General features: G+C 43.0%; 2 long non-coding RNA genes across 2 annotated transcripts; one reads left to right on the top strand and one right to left on the bottom strand.

The window, feature by feature from the left end:
- Positions 1–339: 339 nt before the first annotated feature.
- LOC307222688 lies at positions 340–2,230 on the bottom strand. The gene is made up of 3 exons (XR_013841846.1): positions 2,178–2,230; positions 1,128–1,464; positions 340–622 (listed from the first exon to the last, which is right to left on the bottom strand). It is a non-coding gene; the product is annotated as an uncharacterized lncRNA (long non-coding RNA).
- A 1,991-nt stretch (positions 2,231–4,221) lies between these two features.
- LOC307223140 lies at positions 4,222–12,473 on the top strand. The gene is made up of 2 exons (XR_013841983.1): positions 4,222–4,378; positions 12,189–12,473. It is a non-coding gene; the product is annotated as an uncharacterized lncRNA (long non-coding RNA).
- The last annotated feature ends 1,468 nt before the right edge of the window (positions 12,474–13,941 follow it).

Genomic DNA, 13,941 nt, shown 5'->3' with positions numbered 1-13,941 from the left:
CCCAGTGTTTTCTGTTTAGGACATTTTCATGCATGCAATAGCTTTAGGGGGTAGGGGTGGAGAGGCAGTTCTTCAAGAAGCTCAGATTTTATTTAAAAGTTAAATGCTTTTGATAAAGAGCACCACGTCTCCTGAATGAACACCACTGACATCCCGTGGGGGTTGTGCGGGACAATTTCTCCATAGACTGTTTGCAAAGGCAACTTGCATGCTGAATAATTCACAAAGTGCAAACACATTAAAAAAAACACACCGAAAAAACTACCCCCGCCCATAATTTTGGATTCTCTTCCATACAATAGTTTTGCTGAGTTCTTTCTATTTATACATTGACAGCTGTACACTGCAAAGTGAATACTGTTTATAATTAATAATGTATGATCATTATGATGCTCTGTACGTCTTTTATTGCTTAAATGCGTCTCCATGCAGCTTTCGATCATCTATTTCTTCCTTCCTTCCTCCTCTTATTCTTTGGGAAGAATTCAACATATGTTTTCCTGTATTGATGTGGAGATCCGCTTGCTGGGTTTAAAATTGTAAACAACGAATAGCGGCTTTTTTAGGAGGGCAAAACATATTTTGTTTTCTCTTAAGTTCTGATGAGCTTTCTTTCCAATCACTGATGGGAGGGGAAAAAAAGCAAATCTTAAGACTGTAATCCTAAATACTATAGTCCAGGGCTGTCCAGTTACCAAGAGACTGGGATCTACTCCCACTATAAAAAAACTGGCAGTGATCTACCCCCATTGAATTGACCAAACTCGACCTGTTGGACATGAAAAATGATAAAATAATGGTGATAGAGACACTTTTTGTAATAACTAAAGATATAATGCAGTAGAAAAAGTTTGAGTAAAAACACTGTGGAGGTGGGGGTGAGAAGTCAATTTATGAAACAACATAATTATTTGATATGGAGAGTATTGTGAAATAGTTTGACAAATTTAATAAAAAAATTATACTGAAAAAAGAAAAAGACTGCAATCCTAGGCATACTTCCTAGAGAGTAACATCATGGAACTGAGTGAATTTATTTCTAAGTAAAGTAATGAATATGTTCAGCTTATGCAACTCATATCTTCTTTTTTAAAAAGAAGCATGGCTCTGTCTTTGAGTAGGTTTACCTCTCATGGTCCACCTCCCTGGGCTTTTTTCCTTTGCACAGTATGCTAGTTTCTGCACACAGTCCTCTCTCTCAGGCAAGCAAGATTCACTCTCAGAGTTCAAGGACACAAACACTTAATGAGGCTTCCAAGTTGGGACCACAGGAAGTTGACTTATTGATCCATCTAACTCAGATCATCCAAGTAGGTCAGGGACTGGCAATGGTTCTCCAGGATTTTGGGTGCAGAGTCTCTCCCATCTCTACATGGAGATGCTGGGGATTGAACTTCAGACCTTCTCCATGCGAAGCAGGTGTTCTACCACAGAGCTACAGCCCTTCCTCGCTGAGGGATGCAGCTTGGGGAGAAGGTGTGCAGCTGAGGTGAATGTGGGGCCTGGGGAAAGCCTTGAGCATCAGATGCAGAGGACCTCATTGGGCCAGTGCACCTGAAGTTCTCCATCCCTACTGTATGGTGTCTATTTCCCACTGGGAAGCATCTGATAGCAGCATGCAGCACCCTTAAGCAGCTGCACAGCACCTTGGAATTGACACCCATAGCCATGCTGACATCTGACATGTAGCCTCCATCTCAGGATGCAGAAAGTGACAAGCTGCCATTTAAAAATGTCCCGCAATGCATTTTAGCAACAGGTATTCAGAAGCATGCCACCTCCAATGTTGCAGGGCATGGCACAAGTGGCATGGGAGGCATTCCCCTCCTCTCATGATACTAGAACTCAGGATCATCCAGTGAAGCCGGAAATTGGAAGATTTGAGATCTCTGGAACTCACTTCCACAAGATGTGGTGATGGTCACCAACTTGGGTGGCTTTTAAAGAGGATTAGACAAATTCATGGAGGATGAGGCTATGAATGGCTACTAGGCTTCTGAATACTAGTTGCTGGAATCACAAGTGGCGAGAGCACTGTTGTACTCAAGTTCTGTTCACAGGCTTCCTATTGGGGCAACTAGTTGGCTGCCATGAGGACAGGACATAGGACTAGATGGGCCTTTGCTTGGTTCTGGCAGGGCTCCTCTTGATTTTTTCACTTCTCCAGGTTGTGATACCTGTTATTGTATTCAGTGGTCTCTGTTTGCCTGAGCTTGAGTCTGGACTAAGGATTCTGAGCCCCTGTGTTCTGATTCGATACATCACAGAACAATTCAGGATTTGGGCCTCTGCCATTGGCCCTTAAACTCTGAGTTATGATTCGCAGCTTGGGAGTTTAGATAGCCAATCACATTGGGAGTGGGAGTGGCCCAGGCCTTCAGAAATGTATATAAGCAGTTGCTTTCCCCCTGTTCTGTAAGTTCAATAAAGGTTCTTGCTGTTATCATTGTGTCTTGCCTCATGGGAACCCACCTAAACTTCAATACCATTCATCTTTTCCTGTAATTTCTGTCTTTCTCACTAAGATGGAGTGAAGAACAGCTACCATTAACATTTCATCAACCCTCCCAAGTGGACATGCTAAGGACATTTTAAAAATCCTCAGGCACCAATTGCATCTTGGATAATATTCTTGCATAATATTCTGACAGATGTGAATTGTTGTGAGCAGATTGCTCTTTGAAACAACAGTTCCAAGAAACAAACTCTCTAATAGTGTAAAACTGTCTGGGAAAACACGCCAAGCTTTTCCGAACAGTGTTACCAAATTTAACACATCCTGAAGTGGCTTATTAGTGGCCCCGTTCAACCTTTTATATTTCCCAATAACAACCCAATGTCTTCATCTTATCACATGGTGCGACAATTGACTGAGTCTAGGTAATGGAGCTGCCTGCGGGCTGCGCAGTCTTATAGATTTTAATGACTCGTTAGGTACTTATTCACTTTTCACTTAAACAACTTGGCCATTTTGTAGAGAACAAACCTTTAAAACAGAATTAATGCTTTTTTAAAAAATGTAATTGAACTGCATAAGAGGCATTCCGCCAGTGGAATTCCATGTCTAAACCAGCAACTTTAATCTGGTTACCCCATTATTTGTTCTTTCCTCACTTTGCCCTGCCTGCACCTCTTGCAACTTTATTTACAGCTTAATGACCTTCTCAGGCTTCAAGGTTTATGTCAGTGGAATCTCTCTCTCTCTTTCTTTCTTTCTCCCCCCCCCTCAGAAAACAACAACAACATATTTTGCTTTTTAATAAACATCCATGGACCTCAGTTTGATCACAGAAACTGACAGCTGCATCTCTCCCCCTCTCCATCCACTTTTGGGCTGTACAGTGGTACGTCGGGTTAAGAACTTAATTCGTTCTGGAGGTCCGTTCTTAACCTGAAACTGTTCTTAACCTGAGGTACCACTTTAGCTAATGGGGCCTCCTGCTGCTGCCGCACAATTTCTGTTCTCATCCTGAAGCAAAGTTCTTAACCCGAGGTACTATTTCTGGGTTAGCGGAGTCTGTAAGCTGAAGTGTCTGTAACCCAAGGTACCACTGTAAATATTTTCCTTCTTGTTATCTGACCCGTGAGACCCAGAAGAATGCTCAAAACAAATTCATTTGAATTTCAGCTAGGTTGTGCCACCAATCAATTGCATTTTTTAAATTTTTTTTATGGCTAATGTAGTACAAAATGTGGGGTTGTGGTGGCGGCAAAAAACTACAAAGTATGTCACTCCCTCCCTCTTTTCTTCTTCTTCTTCTTCTTCTTCTTCTTCTTCTTCTTCTTCTTCTTCTTCTTCTTCTTCTTCTCCTTCTTCTTCTTCTTCTTCTTCTTCTTCTCCTTCTTCTTCTTCTTCTTCTTCTTCTTCTTCTTCTTCTTCTTCTTCTTCTTCTTCTTCTTTTTTGCTGCCCATGGCACCCAACTTGTGCTGGCACCCATGACATTTTATAAAGGTATGAGTACAGGCACTTGATATTCTTATTAACCCCCCCCCCCACTATATATAATATATCTTGTGCTTTGATTCACAGGACCCCTAATGTAAAACTAATAGTTGTTTTTTAAGAAGCAAAATAGAGCATCAAAACCACCAACAATCACAAAGCCCATAAAGCTCAGGCCAGAAATCAATCAATGTTTCTTTTGTTGCCCAGGCAACAAAAAGAACTCAATTGACAGCATAACAAGGCAGGGCTGACACTAGTGGCAGGCATCACTGGGCACTTGCTGAGGTCAAAGCTCTGCAAAGAGCCTACTGCTGGCCTTGCCTTGGAATGAACCCCATTGTGAGACTTGGGCTGTATGCCCTGCCTCCAATTAAATATCTTTCTCTGTTCCGTAAAATGCCAAATGATTACGAGGAGCGGCTGATGCAATGGTAAGCTCCGAAATTAAATTTAGACACCATCAAAGTGGCTCGGAGAAGATTTGCTCATTTGTTGCCTATCCGAGTGATGTCTGCAGTACGTGAAAGGCAAAAAACACACACAAAAAAAACCCAGTTTCATTTTGGGAGTATCGTCTCCACTTAGCAAACACTTTATTAAGGAGACACATGCAAATAAGGGATCTTGTTCCATCTCTTTAACATAGCAACGACCAGCCTCTATTTTAATCTAACATCTGACTGTCAATTCTAATTACTAAGACGCGTTAAGGGTTGGCAAAGAGATTGAGAGCAACTCCCATGAGTAACTTGACTCGAGTTAACCCAGAACGGATGATAATCATTGTCTATCTCTATGTGGTCTTGACGCCACATTACAGGATGAGAACCGTAGAAACAAGAGAAAGAGACTTTATTAAACCAAACTGTTATGGACGTCTTCTAATGTATAGTAAACATCTTTACAAGGAAGTCCCCCTTCCCTGTAGAAATTAATGCTTTATTATGGCAGTTTAGCAAATTTTCTCTTTATTGGCCAGGCTGTTCTTAGGAACATCTCAGTTTCTTTATTCCTACCCGTTTATGAGAGAGCTGCAGCTATAAACATCACTAGCTGAATACAAAGCTGGAAATTTCTTGATATTTCCAAGTTATTTTTTTATGATTCATGTACTGCTGTAATTTGGATGCTAATTTACCATTTACTGTTCAATTTGGCTTTGATTGAGTACAACCTTTCTCTTCCTGCTTCCAAGGGATCAGTGAGATCAGAGTATTGCTAGAGATGTAGGTATATGTTGCAATTCATTTTTTATATTTTAAGAGGAACAATGTGTTATATTTTTGGCTTTGGGGTGTGTGTGTGAGAGAGAGCAAGAGAGATCCAGAGTGTGGCGGGGGAAATTATATGGTGGGAGTATGAAAAGCACAATCTTTACATAACACAATTCTTTGTATCATACATCTTTGGAATGGATACGTGTGCATCCCTATAAATTTTTGTTTATGCTGAACTAAGAATATCAAATCCATTATGGAGTGCAACTGAGTGAAGAACATCTGCGTGCAAACACAAAACATCTGCATTGTAACTGGGTACTGGGTAAGTTTTGATTGTGGGCCTCCCATGGGCATCTGTGGGATCAGGATGTTGCACCACACGGACCACTGACCTGATCCAGTAGGACTATTCTTATGTATACTATTACTGTCCATATGAATGAATGACTCCTCCCCTCGCAAAGTCATTTGCTGGGGAACCTCCCCCCCCCCAGATATTCCAATATCTTCAACAAGGAACATACTTTGCTCACTGCATATTGCATCTCAGATTGTAACCCCTTTACTTTGTCCCACGGATCTTAATGAGAGCCATTGAGAACTAAGATGGCTCATTTCTGTCAGGGATGAGGAACCTTCAGCCCACCCAGATGTTAGTGGGCTCCAACACCCATCAGCCCCAATCAGCATGGCTAATGTTTGGGGATTATGGGAGTTGTAGTCTAACACTTATCTAAAGGGCCACATATTCCATGTCCTTGCTATAAGCCCTTGATAGGGATTGAGGTTGAATTTACACCACACATTTAAAGCAAATGAGTTCCTCCAAACAATCATGGGAACTGTAGTTTGTTATGGGTGCTGGGAAGTGTAGCTCTGGGGAGTAAACTACAGTTCCCATGATTCTTGGGGGGGGGGAGTTGTGTTTTATATGTATGATGTATACGCAGCCTAAATCTCATTGAAGCAAGTCTTCTCGGTGGGGCTTATGACTGAGATGTGATTAGGAATACACTACAATAAGTCCTCATTTTATGTGTGGGTTTGATTCCAAGGATTACACATATATGTGACATGCTTTCATAGTCAAACCTTTGGAGATGCCCCACAGGTAGCAGGTGGAGGGGACAGTGAGGTGGAATCTACACACATATTTAAAAAACGCTGTGAAAATGCTATTTTAAAAAACGTTTTGAAAAATACATTGAATTTTTCATAGCTCAATTTCATCCTCTAGTGTCACATTTGTATATTGCACTTTACTACACATTTAAAATGTTTTATTTGTAGCTGAGTCCCTAGAGCAGGGGTCAGCAAACTTTTTCCACTGTCCCTCAGACCTTGTGGGGGGCCGGACTATATTTTGAAAAAAAATAAAATCCCTCCTCACAACCCTTCTCCACAGCACTGGATGAGCCCTGGTAGCTGCTTACCTGTGCTTTGCGAGTGGCAGCAGCTGGCGGCGGCTGGCGGCGGTGGGATGATGAGCTGTGCAAAAGGGCTGGCTCCAGAGAGGGGCTGCTTAAAATGGCGCTCAGCCGACCACGGCTCAACAAAGCCCAGCCCCCTTCCTCTTCTAGGCAGGATGGGGATAAGCCAGGAGAAGGGAGGGAGGCGGTGCCGCCGCCATGGTGTGTGTGTGTGTGTGAAAATGGTGCAATCTGAACAATCAGAATCCCCACACCGATCCATGCAACAATTCCGGGACCATCTGCAGGCCGGATCCAGAATGCAATTGGGCCAGATCCAGCCCCCGGGCCATAGTTTGCCGTGCCCTATAGCATCCTCAGAACTCCTCAAACTGGTGCACCAAGTGGGCCTTGTCCAGTAAGCAAGGTAGAGTGTTTAAAAGCTCTTTTTGTGTTGAGTAGCCCAAGTGGAACTGGAATGAAAAGAGGTTTTAAGCTGTCCACCTTGCTTGGGACTTGACTTGTGCAATGTCAACCAGCCTGCCTTCGACTGCTTGTGGTTGAAATCACGCAAGTTAAGATGAGGGATTACTGTATAAATGTATATATATCGCTTCATGATGGACTCCGCTTCTGGGTCATGCTACAGCAGGGGTAGCCAATGCAGTGGCCTACAGAGGTTGCTCCCACCACGCTGAGGCATAATTTCACCACATACCACCTCCACTTCTGCTCATGATTTGGGGTTTGTACAGAACAGATGCATAACCCCTCGCAAATGCACAGGAGCTGGTAGCAGCCTGAACGTGGTGCCTTCCTGTTACGGCAAACTCTTTTGTGTTGTTACTGAGAGGGATCGGTTTGGGCTGGAAATAATGGCGTTTCCAGCCTGAGAGAACAAAATGTTGGGGCCATTTTGGGACTGACCAGCAGATGTCTCTGTTTGATACAGAGACACATAATCCAGTCTTATGTCCTTCCCCCAGTTGCATTCTGTTCCCGACTGAAGTTTTTGCAAGGATGTTTTATATTTCATTTTGGACTTTACTGCCAATGCTAGACAAGGCTTCCCCCACCTGCAACCCTCAACCATGAAACGTCATTAGGAAATTATTGTGATGAGGAAGGCATTCATTCATATAGGAATGAGTGTTTTTCTGTGTAACAGGAGGAGGACATGGCCTGAGATAAAATTAACAGACTATTCCCTGGCATAATGACGACCTATTTGTTGTGCTGTTTGCAGAGAGACATTAGGAGCCCAACTGGAACACTGTTTTGAAAATGAATTTGTTAACAAACAAGGTTTTATTGTTGTAATTATTAACATTACAATCCCATCCGTCCTCCAAAGTGTTTGGGGTGACATAGATGGCCCTCCCACCTTTTATTCACAGCACACAACATCCAGCCCAAGAATGTTTTCAGTTCTAGAGCTGAAATGTGTATAGAAATAATAAAAAGACCTCTACACACATGCAGTGTTTCTAGTAACCATGACCACTGAACAATGGCAGTGGAGAACAGGGATCACCAAAGCTTTTTGGAGTTTTGAGAAAGTGTCATAGGCTGCAGCCCCAGAATGGCTGGTGTGGGGTTGTGGCATAACACAAAATGGCTGCCAGGCAAGCCAAGCCAGTATAAACAGGAACTGAGCACGAATAACATGTGTTGTGGGTTTGTTTGTTTTTTAAGGGGGGGGGATAGCTCCCTCCTCATATTTTGCCATCATGCCTAAATAAATTCCAAGTAGCTGTGGCAAGTGGATAGGAACCTTATACAACCACATTAGCCCAAGATTCTGCCTTGGTAGGCTGGGTAATGAATGCTTATAGTTCCCAGCACTGCTGATTTGTCAAGTCTTTCTCAAGTTTTCACACAAAGAGCACCTTCGAAATTGGATTTGACACAGCAGAATAAACATCATCAACTTCAAACTAGGCCCTTGTTGCAAGATGGTAAAATGTTGATGGAGATGGGGATTTGTGTGAGCATCTTTGTATCTTTTGCCTTCTCAGAAAAACAGATGAAATCATTTTAGCACTACAGTGGTACCTTGAGTTACATACGCTTCAGGTTACAGACTCCACTAACCCAGAAATAGTACCTCGGGTTAAGAAGTTTGTTTCAGGATGAAGCACAGAAATTGTGCAGCGGTGGCACGGTGGCAGCGGGAGGCCCCATTAGCTAAAGTGGTGCTTCAGATTAAGAACAGTTTCAGGTTAATAACGGACCTCCGGAACGAATTAAGTTCTTAACCCGAGGTACCACTGAACTTCTCTTTATGATCCCAGTCCAGAGTACAGTGGACACTCGGGTTGCGAACGTGATCCGTGTGGGAAGCACGTTTGCAACCCGCAGCGCCGCATGTGCGCATGCGCAGGTTGCGATTCAGCGTTTCTGCGCATGCGCAAGCGCTGAAACCCAGAAGTAACCTGTTCTGGTACTTCCAGGTTCAGCACAATGCACAACCTGAAATTGTGCAACCCGAAGCGCCTGTAACCCGAGGTATGACTGTACTTTCTTATCTGTAATTTTTACTTCTTCAGGGAATTATTATTATTATTATTTAAATTTGCATATCACCCTTCATCCAAATATCGCAGGGCAGTTCACAACAGAAAAATACAAAATGGGACACAAAATACATAATAAAACAAAAACAACCCCACAACTCCCATCCCACAAATGCATTTAAAAGACCATAGAATGTTAATCAGCCAAAGGCCTGGTTATAGAGAAACATTTTGCCTGGTGCCTAAAGATATGTAATGAAGGCACCAGGCAAGCTTCTCTGGGGAGAGCATTTCATAAAAGGGGAGCCACCACAGAAAAAGCCCATTAACTTACCACTCTCTGGACCTCTTGTGAAGGAGGAATACAAAGAAGGGCCTCAGATGATGGTTGCAGGGTCTGGGTCAGTTCATATGGGGAGAGACAGTCCTTGAGATATTGTGGTCCTGAGCTGCTTAAGGCTTTATAGGTCAAAACCAGCATTTTGAATTAGGCCTGGAAATGAATTGGCAGCCAGTAGAGTAGGGCCAGGATCGGTGTAATATGCTCAAACCGTCTTGCCCCAGTAAGCAACCTGGCTTCCAAATTCTTGCACTGTCTGAAGTTTCTGAACCATCTACAGAGGCAGCCCTACGTGTAATGCATTGTAGTCATCTAACCTAGAGGTTACCAGAGCATAGACAACAAAAGTTCAGCTATCCCTGTCCAGATAGGGGCATAGATGGGACACCTGCTGAAGCTGATGGAAGGCATTCCATGCCACTGGGGCCACCTAACCTCAAATGACAGCATAAGTCCCAAAGGCACCCCCAAGCTATGTACCCACTCCTTCAGAGGGGGTGTAATCCATCTGCACAGTCTAGGGAACCACCCACTAACAGTGCCTCAGTCTTAACTGGATTGAGCTTCAGCTTGTTGGCTCTCATCCAGTCCATTACCAAAGCAAGACAGCAGTCCAGCACTTCCACTGTCTCACCTGCAGATGTAAAGGAGAAGTAGAGCTCTGTGTCCTCAGCATATTGCTGGCAATGTCTTCCAAAGGGAAGATATTGGCTGCATCTTTTCAAAGTGTTGCAGTAATGCTTTTATATAAGGATTTGGGTTCCCCCCCCCTACCCTGAAGCCCCCAGCTATACTTTAGCTTCTTATTTTTGATAATGGGCACCTCACACCCACCCTAATTCCAACACATTTTTTGATAGATTTCTGATCCCGACTCTGTAGTTTTGGGGAAAATGTTTACCTTTGACAGTGAAGTTTTAAATGAGAGTTAATCACACTAAAGAGCTTCTTTCGTCAGACAAATTATATATTTACATACAATTCTCTAATTGCTTACAGTATGTTGCTTTCCAAGTATAGCACCTGCTAGCAAGAGATGCTGTTAATTTAGATATAACTAGATAAGCAGCAGAGTTTTGCATTGTAAAACCTCCCCCCCACACACACACACTCAAGTATTTTGTAAGGAAAATTCATTAATTTTACTGTAAGGCAGAGAGGGATTAAAAGAACAACTTATTTGATTTGACAGGAATATATTTAACGGAGGGAAGCGTCTCTTAAGACATTTTATTGACTTGTAGATTAGGAATAGTAGGGTGCTCACAACAATGCTATCTGAAGTGCAAGTCTTTAGAAAAAGCTGAGCTGAAAAGCTTCCTGCAACTTCACTACCATATTTTCAGCCTGTGGGGTTGAAAGAGTTACTCTGCCATTATTTGGGGTGGGAGGACAATGCAGTTGGGTTATTCCCTTTCCCTGCTGATGCTGGGCACTATTTTGTGGTCCTCATATTTTTAAACTAAGTTTAACTAAGTTCCTTCCAAAACATTGCTTCCCTTTACTGCCTCCATCCTGAATTGGCTCTGAAGCCAAACCCTCTTGGTCGGGAAAGGGTCAGAAAGAACTATAAGGATGGCACACAAGAGCAACAGGCGGAGTAACTGTTGACAGCATCAAAAGCACACCAACAGCCACTGGCAGCTATAAATGTGGGTGGGTGGGTGGTGGCGGCGTTGGTGCAGTTTCAGGGAATTTTTCCCTGCCTTCCAAACTTACAGTGAACTCAGTGGGTCTTACTTCTGAGTAAACACGTATAGCAAATGTGGGGAACCTTTTTCAGAAAGGGGGCCACATTCCCTTCTGAGGTGGGCAGGTCCAAATGGAAAAGCAGGCAGAGCAACAAATGTGAATTTTACCTTTACAGTAGGATAGTTCTATGCACACTTGCAGACTCTTCTCTGTCCTTCATTCAGACACTCAGGGTGCGCTATCAGAGTTAAAGAACACTTTCCAGCCAAGCCGAAACACCAAGAAGGGTGCAAGGCAGGGCCATTGAGGGATGTTGCTCTGATAAGAGTCCTGGGGGCCAGATAGAAAGGCCACATCCATCCCCGCAAGACCTGACGTTCCCCATTGCCGATGCACAGAAAAATGCACTATAAAAACCTAAGAGGTGGGCTTTGCTGATGTCCAGAGGAGGACGACATTGGCACCAGGTGGGCATGTTTGAGGAAATCACTATCCATGGGCTTGGGAAGTGATCAAGGGGAATATAATTGCACTAGGGATGAGGCAAGAGGTGGAAGGTGGGGACAGGGATCATGATGCCTCTCCTTGCACCCTAGAGCTGAATAAGGATAAAAGAGGATTCTGCTGGATCCAGCCAGTGGTCCATCTAGTTCAGCATCCTGTTCTCACAGTGAGCACACAAGTGCCTGCGTGAAACCCATAAGCAGGACCCAAACACAAGAGCCCTCTACCTCTCCTGCAGTGGTATTACTGCAGAGCATAGCCATCATCATAGCTAGTAGCCACCGATAACCTTATCCTCCATGAATTTGTCTATTCCTCTTTTAAAGCCATCCAAGTTGGTGGCCATCACTGCCAAGGGTGAGTTCCATAGTTTAACTAAGCACTGCACAAAGAAGTCCTTTCTTTCATCTCCCAACATTCAGTTTCATTAGACGCCCACAAGTTTTATTGTTTATGAGAGAGGCCCATGCAATGGAATCGAGTCCCACCAGCACAACCTTCCTTCCACCAATTTTTACAAACTATGGCTCCAATTCATACCCACCTCTTTCCATTTTTAGCAGTTCCCAGCCATTGCCCATTGGAGCTGAAGTTTGAAGAGCAAGTAGAGGTTGAAAGAACAGGAGAAAAAGCATCTCTGTATTCATTTATTTCTTTTTCTAAAAAAAAAATCCAGCTTGGGCAAGCTGCCTTAAGAGGATTGGAAAACACAGATGTAGCCAACACCAAAGGCTACCGAGCAAAGGATGGGAAGAAAGCAAAGCAGACCAAAGGCAAATGACTTAAATGCTGCTGAGATGAATTGCTGAAGCGAAAAAAATACATGTCAAGGCAATTATGGTTAACAGGGACTCAGAATGATCATGTTATGGTTGGGAACTCCACCAGACTGCTTGGCAAGGGGGGTGTTGGTTTTGAAGTATATAATTTGAGAGGTGTTCTCCAAAGGCTCTGGTAAACTTGCCAGTGCCTTACATTATCTACGAGCAGACAGGTGCCCCTCGAAGTCCACTGAGCTGCCAGACGGACATCTCTGCCAGGTTGTCACAGTCCTTCTGGGGGAAACAATGATTCTCAGATGGTCCTTGGAACATGATTTTCTTAGCTGTTCTTTTGTGACTGAGAAGCATAAACATCTGTCTGGCCATTGTGTGAAATGATTACTTATAATCTGCCCCTGGCTTCTAGGTTGGACTAAAGGGAATGGCCTCTAATGCTTTCCCTGGCATGGTTCCATCTGCAACCACATACAACCATGAGGACAGATCACCTTATTCACCTAATTCATGCCATGGAGATATAGATATAGGCAGTGGGGTTTTTTCTGGGGGTACGCAGGGGGTACGCATACCCCTAAACTTTTTGTGAATCTTTGTACTTTTGTCCATTTACTGTATTTATTTTTCCTGATTTGAACTATGAAATGGTGATTTTTCTGAGTCAAAATGAGAGTACCCCTAAACATTTTTTTAAGAAAAAAAAAAGCACTGGATATAGATATAGATTAGATAGAGATAGAGATAGAGATATATTCCACATGTAGTTGTGAAAAATAAAATGGAAGTGTCCTACCATATTACATGTTGTGGCATATCATCCAGCCTTGTTGTTTCCAAGCGTGTTTTGGATTCCCTTTTCAACATACAGGATTGCTGATTAAATTCCTATTCCACCTTTCATTCCAAAAGAGCCCAGGGCAGGATACACCAAAATGGGTAAAACTATGGTTTGTAGCCAGTGTTCATCCTATTCAGAGTAGACCTACTGAATTTAATGGACATAACCTTTCAGTTTCAGTGGGTCTGTTCTCAGCTGGAGACAGCTGAATGCATTTTAAAAATTCTAAAAGCAATGCTTTCTAGCTACTGAGAGTGGCTGTAAAAAGTAAAAAGAGAAAGAAAACAGCTCTCAAATCTTTTCATAAAATGTGTTGTTGGGCAATTCCAAAGGGGAGCTGTGTTTCTGTCTACAAAAATAGTGCAAGGAAGATGCGTTCAAAAATTGGCTTCACAAAGTCGACATAGTTACAGCAGAATGCACTTTATGCTACCGAGGGTATTTGGTTAAATAGGAGAGGAGAGAAGCCACAAGAAGCCATGCAGAAAGAAGAAAGCATAACAAATGAGAAACCAACAACAAAAGGATGCCACAAATCTCATCTTTTCTTTTTTAACTGAAAAAGATTTGTCCCCAGAAATTCCAGTGATAATAGCTGAAGTTCTGTAGGTTTACCACGGTATTTCTCACCATTAAATGGTGCAAGTCAAGGGTGTACAAACAAAATGCTTCCAAGAAATTGCAGGCAAGAAAAGA

This window comes from Podarcis cretensis (genome assembly GCF_951804945.1).
Source record: "Podarcis cretensis genome assembly, chromosome: 8".
Lineage (NCBI taxonomy): Eukaryota > Metazoa > Chordata > Lepidosauria > Squamata > Lacertidae > Podarcis > Podarcis cretensis.
The sequence above is the reverse complement of the archived record's forward strand: the minus strand, read 5'-3'. Positions and strand labels throughout refer to the sequence as shown.